Raw genomic sequence first — 12,175 nt, forward strand, 5'->3', positions numbered from 1 at the left:
TGGGTATTTAAACATGAGAGGCGGTGGCAGCCAGAGGGCCCTGAGTCCCCTGACCACGGCTGGCCAGGCTCCAGGTGCATGGAGGAGCCACGTGGCCCTCTGAGGGTGGTCAAGGAAGCTTCTGTCCTTGTTCCCTGCGGTCAGGGCCTGGGCACGCACACAGGTGTCCCCACCAGGGGCCAGACTCCTCTGAGGTGAGATGCCTTCTGCACTGGCTTTTACTCTGGGGTTCACTGAGGACTCCGGGTGGGGACCAGGGTCTGGGAACCTCAGCCTGGAGCCCAGGGAGGGGGGTTTGCTGCTAGGGCGGGAGGAAGCCGCAGCTCGACAGGACCTGGGCAGCACCAAGCAGGTGGCTCCTTTTCCCCTGAAAACCTTCGCCAGATTCTGGGCTGGGTGGGCAGGAGGTTTAAAAGCTAGGCGGAAAGGCTCGGGAAAGCCTGGCAGAGCTCTCAGTCGCCTCACGAGACAGTAAGACAGTTTACGAGCAGTGGAAGCTGGGAGGGGTCACGGAGACACCAGAGTTCTGGGCTCAGTGCAGATCCAACTAGAAGAAGAATGGTGTTGACGGGGCTGTCGGGGGCCCTCACTCAGAACGGTTATAGCTCCTCTGCTGCTGCTTTGACCTAGCAGGTCTGGAGAAATAGATCATCGCCTGAAGACTCTGTCATTTTTTTATTTTATTTTTTTTACTGCAGAATAATTAGCATTAAATAAATTGAGTAGATCACAAAATTTAAACTACAACCAAAAATAAAAATCATAAGAGAGAAAGAGACTCACAGATGACTGAGACACACCTGACGAGGACTTCAAAACGATTATGATCAGCATAGGACAGTCTGGGGACATAGATGAGAAGGTGGAGATTTAAGCAGAGAACCGTCACCTATAAAAGGAAAGAGACGTCTATAACTGATTATCAACGAATAACGTTGTCAACAGAACGAAGATAGCGGAAGACAAGGTGACTGAAGTTGACACGTTAATGCAGAGCTGAGGGAAAGGTGAAGGAGAGAGAAAAATATCACATTAAAAATAAGGCCACTTGGGCCCTGGCTGGTTGGCTCAGTGGGAGAGCGTTGGCCTGGCGGGCGGGGGACCCCGTTTCGATTCCCGGCCAGGGCACATAGGAGAAGCACCCATTTGCTTCTCCACCCCCCCCCTCCTTCCTCTCTGTCTCTCTCTTCCCCTCCTGCAGCCAAGGCTCCATTGGAGCAAAGATGGCCCGGGCGCTGGGGATGGCTCCTTGGCCTCTGCCCCAGGCACTGGAGTGGCTCTGGTCGCGGCAGAGCGACGCCCAGGATGGGCAGAGCATCTCCCCCTGGTGGGCAGAGTGTCGCCCCTGGTGGGCGTGCCGGGTGGATGCCGGTCGGGCGCATGTGGGAGTCTGACTGTCTCTCCCCGTTTCCAGCTTCAGAAAAAAAGAAAAAAAAAAAAATAAGGCCACTTGAAGAGATGTCTAAATACAGGCAACTGGGATCCTGACAGGAGCAGAGGCAGAAATTCTGGCAGACGGAAGCAAAGCATCGGAGAGCCAATGGCACCGCTCTGCCACACGGGCTGGACGGGTGCGGGGCACACCCCACATCCTCACAGAGCCGCGGAGAAGCAAGGAGAGTGACAGCTTCAGCAGCCGAGGAAAAGCAAGGACAGTGGCAGCTTCAGCAGCCGAGGAAAGGAAAACAGCCTTCCCAGGAACGACCAGACGTGCAGCCGGCTTCTCAGAAGAACGATGGAAGTCATAGGATAGTAAGTGTTGAAAGACACAGGTCACGATGGCAACGCCAAATCCACTGATCAGCATGGGGTCCTCCAGCATCCTGGTGCAATGCAGAGGTGTTTTAGAGAAGAATACTGAGATCATTAAAAGAAACACCACGTGGTGTTCCTTCCATCAGGTAGAACAAAATGTGTCCCAGAGGGAACAACAGAGAGGTCATAAAACCGAAACACGTTTTTACACTATACAGTTAAACTAAATGAATATTGACTGCAAATGAAACAATAAGGGTAGTCTTGATTTAAATAACAGTTTAAGCATTAAAATGCACGACAATAATTTTACCCAAGGTCCAGAGGGGACAGAGTTAACGTGTCCCAAGGCTTTAACATAATGATGGGAAGTGGTAAAAGCAATGTTTTTTTTTTACTGTAGTATGTCAAAAATGTATGTAATTATTAAGATTGTTGCTAAAACACTAGTAAAAGTAAGTTTAATAATTTAATAGGGCAAAGTGAAATAGTAATAAAATATTTTATTACAAAAAAAGGCAAGGAAAAAAGGAAACATAAAACAGATGGGTGAAATGAAAAACAAATAGTGGTCCAGTCAATAGGGACATGAATGTGTCAGCACTTACATTTAAAGTAAATTAATTCAGTTCTGCAATTAAAAGGCAACGGCGCTAAGAAGTGCAAAGCCACGCGTCAGCTGGGGACCATGTAGAGGGCCACGTTTTTTATCGTCCTGTTGGATCTAAGGGACCAAGTCACAGCCTGACCCCTCCCCTTGGGAAAGACGACACCGCAATTGGACTGATGCGCATGCGCAGGGCTCCCGGTGGGGAGGAAGCCACAGTGAGCAGGGCCGGGTGCTGGGCCAGTCCAAGTGCTGTCGCCGCCTCTCCCTCTGCAGCTGGTGTTCCACAGGCTTGTGCTTGTCTGTTCCAGGTTCTCCGTGCCTCGTGCGCCAGAGGCAGTCTCCTGTCCGGCGTGCGGGGTTCTCGCGGACAGTGCTTTGACTACAGAAGTTCTGGGGACACACTCGCCAGCCCTTTACCCTCAGTGGGAGTGCCTCTGTCCTCTAAAAGTCACCAGGACATTGACAACGTTTCCTTAGGTGGCGGATCAGAAGCCTCGGTCCCAATGCCCCCGACCTGGGAGTAGCACACGCTTACTTGCAGAGGTGGCTGTGACGCTGCAAACCGGTTCAGGAGCTCCTCCTTGCAGGAAGCCTCTTGGGACCGCGTGGGCGTGTTTGCAGCTCTCAGTCCCTGTGGACCTCAGAGGGGAGATGGCGGGGCCGCCCCACCACCGAGAGGCAAGCCCCGAGACTGGCAATGCCTTGAGCGCTGGGTGCCTGCCGGGCGTGCCTCCCTGGGACCTGCTCTTTGCTCCTCTGTGTGAGATAACGGGACAGTGTCCACCCTCTGAAGGCCTCCAGACCCCTGCCCAGAAGGGGGCGGTAAGGTGAAGCTGTCTAGCTCTAGGACCCACACTTTTAATGGTGCCCACACTTTTAATGGTGCCTCTGAGCCTCCAGACCCCTGCCCAGAAGGGGGCGGTAAGGTGAAGCTGTCTAGCTCTAGGACCCACACTTTTAATGGTGCCTCTGAGCTGAGCCGTGAGGGATGACTTAGCTGGTCGGAGCCCCTGGCAGAGAGAACTCCGGAGCTTGCAGCCTCCCTGCCGCCGGGACCAGACAGACCCCTTCCGAATGTGCTGCTGGGCTGTCTGGGAATGTGCCACTGGGCAAAAGCGGGTCTCTGTGGGGGCGCGTGCCTCGCCAGGCTGACAGGTCGGGGTGGGGCGTTTGGGCTTCAATCCACCACTCACTATGTATTGTCCACTTGTCCCATCTGTTCTTTAATCCTTTCCCCCTTTTCTTGTGTGTGTGTGTGTGTGTGTGTGTGTGTGTGTGTTAAAACACCTTATTTCTCCTTTGTTGGCTCACTTCCTGTAACACTGTACAATGTCTCCGGGTTGCTTTCGGGTCTGTGGTGTACAGCTTTAATTTATCACTGCCTCCTCTAGTGCTATTACATGACCTCATGTCTACCCCAAGAACCGTCAAGTAATATGCTTCCACTTCTCCCCTCCCGGCTCTAGACTGTTGCCATGCATGCATTTTACTAGTTAATGGGATACATGTTTCATTACGTTATCATTTTCCAGGCTTTAAGCAGTCGTTTATCTTTGAAAGAGATTTATAGAATAAAGACAGAAGTCCTTGTCCTTGGCCGTGCTGTTCCTGTTCCTGGTCTCTTCACTCCTTTGTATGAACCCGTGTTTCCACTGTGCAGCCTTCCCTGCTCCTGGAAGGACACTCCCTTTGACTTCCTCCTGGTGAAGAGCTGGAGGCGATGAGCTCTCTGAACTTCGGTGTGTCCGACCATACACAGCGTCAGCGAGAATGTCCAGTAACGGAGATTCCCACGTAAGCACGGAGGGGATATATAATAAATGGGGCGACCCCGTCAGAACGCCGATGGACTCTCACACAGTTTGACAGGCACTTCCCTCCCACGAGATCCACCTGTTCCACCCTAATATGTACACAATAAAAACAAAACTATCTTTATTTGTAACATCCCAAACTAAAGATAGCTCACACGTCGAGCAACGGGGAAATGGATAAACCAAATGTGGCGTATCCCACCAAGGAATACTAGTCAGCGACAAAAAGAAACGATTGTTGATATATGCAACTCTGTGGATGTATTTCTAAATCATTTTTCTCAAAAAGAAAAAAAAAGCATCAGACAGCAAACAAACAAACAAAAGATTCTGCTGAATGAAAGAGGGCAGGTAGAAAGAGTATATATATATATACTGTTTGATCCCATGTATATAAAGTTCTAGAAAATTCAAACTCCTTGATAGTGACAGAGAGCAGGTCTGTGATCACCTAAGATCAAGACTTGAGAGAAGGATGGATTGCCGATGGGAATAGGAAACCTTTCTAGTATAACTGACATGGTCAATATCTTGACTGTGAGGATGATTTTATGGGCAAATATATAGATATATGTCAAAAGTGATTGGATTGTGCAGCTGAAATATGTAGAGTTTATTGTACCTGATATGGCAGTGCAAAATGAATAAAATTGTATGTTTTCACTTGAATACTGGGTGTTCGGCATTGTTGTGTACCATATGTTAGATTTCTAAATGACACTGTTAGGATGGAATACAGTTTTTCTCTACCTAGTGTTTGATATTTTCTACTTTTTCTCCTTAAATTATTTACTTGTATATAAATATTGGTAAAATTTCTACTGATTTGGGCACACTGGAATTTTTCAAGCTTTTTTTTCATCCTCGGTGATACATAGAAATTAGTGTTTTTCAACCAGGAGTGGAGTAGGGTTTCGCCCCTTCCCAGGGGCCATTTGGCAATGTCTGCAGACCTTTTTGGTTGTCACAACTGGGAGGGGACTCCTGGGATCTATGGGGAGAAGCCAGCCTGCTGCTAACTATCCGACCACGCACAGCGCAGCCCGACAACCGTCTGTCCGGCCTCGAGTGTCAGCGCTGCCCAGGCGAGAAACCCTCACGTCTTAATGTCAGTGACCAGTTGTGGGTTTCTTCTGTGGGATAGTAAAAAAAATATATAATAATAATAATAAAACTAATATAAAAACTATTTTAAATGCAGAAAAATCCAAATATGTAATAAGTTAATTTTGCATTTTAGTAATAAAAGAAAGTGAAAGTTCATAATTTAAGCTATTTTAGGAAGTTTACACCTTTCGGGTAATGTAATAGCATAGCACCGCTTTAAAAAAAAAAAACTACAGGCTTTTATTCCAAATAACAGGGGAACCCCTAAAGAGACTTTGAGAAACTCCCCAAAATGTTTCCAGTCAGCAGTTACATTTTTTATAGATGGGTCCTGATTACACGTTGTAGTAATTTAAGCAGTGCTCCTGCCTGGAAACCTCCAAGACCGTGGAGATGGGAACGGGAACCGCTCTTCCGCAGGCCTCGCGCACCCCAGACCTCACAAACCCTGCGGTCCGCACCATCAGTGTCTCAGCACATCTCTCCACAGAAAGAGCAAGCAGGTCTAAGGGAAATCGCAATGTGACCAACAGAAAAGAATTTACAGTGCATTGTTTAGTATGGTGCTCTTTTTCTATTATTGATAAAAACCATTGTTTAGCATTAAAAAAAAAAAACACCCCAGCATTTCAAAGGATCAACTTAGTATATATATTTTTGAATATCATGAATTTGGTGATACTGTTTAAATTCAGACCACTAAATTCAACAAACTATTAAAATAGTGTGTTCTGAAGACAATCGGAACTTTCAGAAATATCCTGTATTTCGTCCCATTACTTTTGTGATCTAAGTTGTTTGCCTTTTCATGATTTGCTATCAGGTTGTAGCTTTCTTTAACTGTGTCGGGATATTCTGAACCTAAAGTTCAGACATAAACAGTAGCACGGACTTAATTTCAGATTAGATACAGAATATCTTTCTCAGTGTTTGAGTTTGCCATCATGGAGTTAATTTCAGATTAGATACAGGGTATCTTTCTCAATGTTTAAATTTGCCCACTGGGGAAAAAAAAGAAACTCTGAAGTTTTAATCCTGTTAATTAGTTCTTGGCAAACATCGCTGCAAACAGTTTAAATAGCCTATCTCAGCTGCTGCGTGGAGGTTTAATAGGACGTGCTGATAGCGAGTCCGCCGTCAGCCTCCTCACTTGAACCACCCTTCCAACTCATCATTGCTGCGGCTTGCATTCCTCACAGCAGAGAGTTCCAGGGGAGGGGGGCTGGGGGCCATTCTTAAAAAATGCAATTTATAGCGTTTCTGAAAGGGGATGGCCATATCATGTTAGCTCCACAACATCTTACATCTTCGGAGGGTTTCAATCTGCTGGGAAAAAGGAAGCGACCTCATGAAGATAGCGTTCATGCTGACTCCCAGGCCTGGCACCATGGGGGGTCCGGGAGCCCTCAGAAGGGTAACGGCGGAAGAACATGTACTCGCCAGACAGCGAGGCACGTGTTGCTCTGGGTGGACCTAGTTCTTGTCCCCCGCCACAAGGAGTGTGGCAGCTGAGTGTCACCCAGAGGGGCAGCTGACAAACACAGTGAAAGCAGCGCTGCAGGAAGAGATCAGCCCGGGGTGTATTCTGGTTGTGGAAAGAATGTCAGGGGATGCGATTTCCATGAGCTTTGTCTGCGGTCTTGCATTATGTGGGGGCAGCTGACAGAAGATTTTACTTTGGGAATTTGGATGAACATCTCTAAAGGAACAAGGAATATATGTATTTTTTTCCTTCTTTTCCAAGTACGAAGAGGGGAGATACAGACACAGACTCCCGCATGCACCCCAATCAGGATTCATCTAGAAACCCCTGTCTGGGGCCAATGCTCTGTCCATCTGGGGCCGATGTTCGCAACTGAGCTATTTTTTTAGCACCTGAGGCAGAAGCTCCATGGAGCCATCCTCAGCACCTGGGGCCAATGTCCTCAAAGCAATTGAGCCATGGCTGCAGGAGGAAAAGAGACAGAGAGAAGGGGTTGGGGGGAGATGGAGAAGCAGATGGTTGCTCTTCCTGTGTTCCCTGATCAGGAATCAAACTTGGGACATCCACATGCCTGGCTGACACGATCACTGAGCCAACCAGCCAGGGAAGAATGCATACACATGTAAATAAAAGCAGCCGACCTCTGATAATAGGGTTGATTGTCATTAAATAATAGGACAATTGCTAACATGTTGTGGGCAGAAACTTTTCCATTACAGCTTTTTCTTGTATAGCAAAACAACTTATAAAAGGAAATAGCTTATTTAATTATATGTGTAGCTATGTAGCAAAATGTGATAAAATATTGCCACTGTTTTTATGATAAGCATGATATAAATTACTTCTGCATAGCTTAAATTGCCTCAATCTTTAAATTTGAAAATGGTGATTGTTGGGCAAATGAATTTATAAAATTTGTGTTTTTTGAGTTTGCTCACTTTTATTGTTAAAAAGATTGCTGGGCAGGGACAGGCATGTGATACATGAAACTGCTAATTACCTTCCTGCTTGGGAAGGGCCCTTGTTATGCTAACGTGTGCTGGAGGAGAGGTTTTGGTGGCAGAAAAGTTTTAAAAGGAGAGAGGAGAAAGGGAAAGAGAAAGAAGCCAAGATGGCAGGGAAAGAGAGTCTGCAGGGTGCTGAAGGAGAAGCTAGCTTTCCAGAGAAAGGAGCCCAGTTGGCAGAGTGAACACAGATGGGGAACCAGAGCTGAGGGCCTCTTCCAGCTCCGCTGAGACTGATGGGACCTTTGATTCTAGGAGGAACCGGAGAAGACTCTCCTGGTTGTGGAACCGGAGAGTGTGTCAGGGCTTCGGGAGCTCTGAATGAGTAAAAATGATATGTTTTCCCTGTGTGTTTGCTTGCTGGCCAGTGTGGGACTTGAATAAAGGAATGGCCCACCATTTTTTTTTTTTTTTTTTGTATTTTTCTGAATTTGGAAACGGGGAGAGACAGTCAGACAGACTCCCGCATGCGCCCGACCGGGATCCACCCTGCACGCCCACCAGGGGCGATGCTCTGCCCACCAGGGGGCGATGCTCTGCCCCTCCTGGGGTGTCGCTCTGTCGCAACCAGAGCCACTCTAGCGCCTGGGGCAGAGGCCAAGGAGCCATCCCCAGCGCCCGGGCCATCCTTGCTCCAATGGAGCCTTGCTGCGGGAGGGGAAGAGAGAGACAGAGAGGAAGGAGAGGGGGAGGGGTGGAGAAGCAGATGGGCGCTTCTCCTGTGTGCCCTGGCCGGGAATCGAACCCGGGACTTCTGCACACCAGGCCAACGCTCTACCACTTAGCCAACCGGCCAGGGCCTGAACATTTTTTGGCTCCACTGTTTCTATACTGTCTGCCCAAACCCAATGAGAACGGGCATGTGAATGGCCGCAATGGCGGTGGCCCTTGGCCTTACCGGGATCAACGTTGTTAGAACCAGGGGAAGCTGAGCTCTTTCCAGGGATGTTCTGAACTCCCACCTACTTTCATAGTAGCCTCCTTGTCCAAAAGAAAGGTCCCCAGGGGGACAAGTGTGAATACCAGCTGGAAAGGAGGGGGGCTCGCCTGGGGCTCAGGGTGTTGAACATCCGCTCAATGCAGGGCTGATGCGGTCTCTGGCATCTGCGAGAGCCACCATGTTCTGTAAGCAGGACGCTAGAGAACCAGCAGCTTAGAAACCGATGCGTGGATGTCTGGCGGATTATGTTTGCTTCAACACTCATCCTCTGAATGGCAGGCAAGCCAGGTAAGCTAGCTGTTGTTTTTTTCTAGAAAACCTCCCCCTCTATTGTGCTTTATAAATAAATCAGCATAGCGTGAGTCCATCTATACTCATTTATCTCAGTTAAAGATTTTATAATTCTATTCATATATAATGATCACAGACTGGGATGACAGAATATATCCCCAGCTGCTGATTGATCGCCTCCTGCCTCGGTCTAAGCAGTCACGTGGTAACTGCTACCCCAACTCTCTCTTAAAATAGACGAAGTGTCTTGTAAGAAAGAAATCCGAACTATGCGAGGCGCTTTTTGTTCCAGGATGTTATCTCTAATCGTTATTAATAGTTAAAATACCTTACATTTGAGATAACCTGGGAAACTGTGATATAACCAGGACGCACTATCTTAGCACGCTGTTTGCTCATGTCTGCTGGTAACACACTCTTTACTAATTTACAGGAATGCTGCACTGGGGGGGGGGTAATCAGATAAGTCCTGTCACTCACCTCTGGACCACAAAACATCTCAATATGGTGTAAGGCTGTGGGCGACAGTCCTATAGAACGTTAAATAGGGTAAGTGACAGCCAAGTTATCGACAGAGTTCAGGTGGAAAGGAGGAACTGCTGAAGGGTAAGATCGCTCATGTCACTGAAGGGTGAGAAGACTTGCAGCTGGACGTCAGGACGCATAGAGCAGAGGAACGACTCCCTTACGTTGGCTTCATCCTTTCCTGCGGCAGAACGACTGCTGGCAGGCGACAGGGAACACGGCTTCCGCACTTATCAACCTCAGATCCACAGGGCCCCTCCCACAGATGCCCAGAGAGAGACTTGGAGTTACCAGGTGAGGCCCCATGGCCACTCCTAGATGTAGCAACTGTGGCCATGAGGTGATGTTGCAGACACATAGCCAGTGTATTGTAGAGCCTCAGGTGAGCATGATTATAGCTGTCTATCACTTATATAGGATACACCAGGCACAATTTTAAGTGATGTGCATATATGGTCATGGACTTAAATCTCATAACCTTATAGAGTAGGCACAACTATTACTATTACACTCATTTTACTGATGAGAAGACCGAAGCGTAGGGAGTTTGCATAACGTGCAGAACGAGGGATTCATGGGAATTCCAATCGGCGGTCTCTGAGCTTTGGTCTCATCTGGAAGCAGAGGGCGGGGAGGGCCCCTGGGATGCTTGCACACTGCGTCTGCCACTGCTTCCCAGTGGCCCCAGTGGGTACGCTGTCTTCCAGTTCATCCCTGTACTGAGCGCTGCCTTTCAGAGTCCTGGCTCTCTTTGGAGTTTCATCAGACTGACAAGCTGGTGCTGGCTCCAACTGTTATCTCCAATCCCAATTAAAACACAAAACTTCCAACCCACCAGGGGTGGGCAGGTGTCCTCGGGGCCACGGTCTGCGTTAGGACATGGGTGCTCTGGGGAATGATCTCTCCTCCTCCTCCTCCTCCTCCATCTCCCCTTCCCTAGTCCAGGGGCACACTTAAAAAAACACGATACTCTACTCAGCGTGAAAGCTTGTCATTACCATTAAAAGCCTGCCATTGCGGGCAAATGAAGTCCGACTAACTGTTACATATGTAACGTACAACCATTGCTCGCCGAGGGTGAACACTGGGTAAAAGTTGAGAAGCCTGCTGGGTTACGCATGATATGCACGGGAAGTATCTAATGAGTAGCAGAAATGCGATTTGGGAAGAAATCAGTCGCTGTAAGTCTTCGTGTTGGTGGCCTCCGTCTAGTTGTAGATTTGCTAGCTGTTAGTGCTTTTAAACGTCAAGAGTCTACTAGAGAAGCTATACACAGAAACACAGAGGCGGCGATTTATTTTTCACCCCAATATAGCAGTGTGTGTGTGTGTGTGTGTGTGTGTATTTAATTTGCCAAGGGATAGCAACATATGTGTTTGGATTTAGATTTCCAAATGGAAGATGGGCGATTTGTGTCTGATTTCCTGGAAGATGGGTAAATTGGGAAATGAAGAAGAAGGAGGAGAAAAGAGTCCTCCCAGTAACGTGCAAATAAGCAAAAACCAGAATAATCCGAGAAACTCCGAAAGTCATCCCTGATGTGTGCGTTATAACAGAAATAGGAACATCTGTTACTGAGGCACAGATGTTCTCCCGGTCCTTTTGGCTCTGATGCACCTGTCGTTAGCATCAAAGGGAAGTATCTTTCTCTTCTATTTTCCTAAACACGATGGGATATACTGGTGGGCTAATGCTTCTGCTGCAAGCAACAAAATCTTCTGTGTAAGACATGCAAAATAGCTTCTAAATGTGTTTCTATGTTGGCAAGAAAGTAAGGAATACTAAGGACAGGGCCTCGGTGATGGTGGGGTCACTGAGAGGCTTTGAAAATATTTTTTTCTGAAAAAAAAATGAACTTGAACGCAAGTTTTCACACACTTTGCAAAGGTTTAGGATAGACATCACGAGACTCCCCCAACATGGCCATTCTCCGAATCTGGAAGGGCCAGAGCCATGGACGATGGAAAACCGGAGGTGCCATCATATTCTACAACAGAGGCTTCAAGGAATATACCTGTGTTGTCATATTTCTCCTGAGCAGGGGGTGGGGGGAGTACTCCCTTGAGAACACGGAGTGACAGGCCTGTCTTCTCAGACAATGACAGCTGAAAGCACACTACCTAAGTCTCTCTCTCTCTCTCTCTCTCTCTCTCTCTCACACACACACACACACACACACACACACACACACACACTAAAGCTATAAAGCTGGCTTAGCCTGGACTGGACCAACAGACACAAATGCCAATCTGTTCTGGAGAAAGACATCCCGGGCTTCAAAGTATTTCCACATAGAAAGTTTCAAGGCACACTCAGTACCTCATAAGTAAAACGAAATCACAAAAACTTATAAAGTAACAAGATACCGTAAACAACACCGGAGAAATCACCAACAGCAAACTCTAGCCTGCAGAGGCATCGTGCGTGGCAACCACGGGCGTGTTGTACAAGTAGAAGGGACTTTAAAACAATAGTGAAGAACAAGAGGATGGGGGGGAGGAAGAATCAAAATAATTTTTGGAAATTAAGATAAAAAGTTTATAAAAATTTTTAAGTCAAATGAAAAACTGAGATAAGTTTGCCGATTTCAGTCCTGCGTAATAAAAGAATAGGAAGTCTGGTGGCGAGAGGAAAGACATAGAAAAA

Source organism: Saccopteryx bilineata, chromosome 6, assembly GCF_036850765.1.
Source record: "Saccopteryx bilineata isolate mSacBil1 chromosome 6, mSacBil1_pri_phased_curated, whole genome shotgun sequence".
Lineage (NCBI taxonomy): Eukaryota > Metazoa > Chordata > Mammalia > Chiroptera > Emballonuridae > Saccopteryx > Saccopteryx bilineata.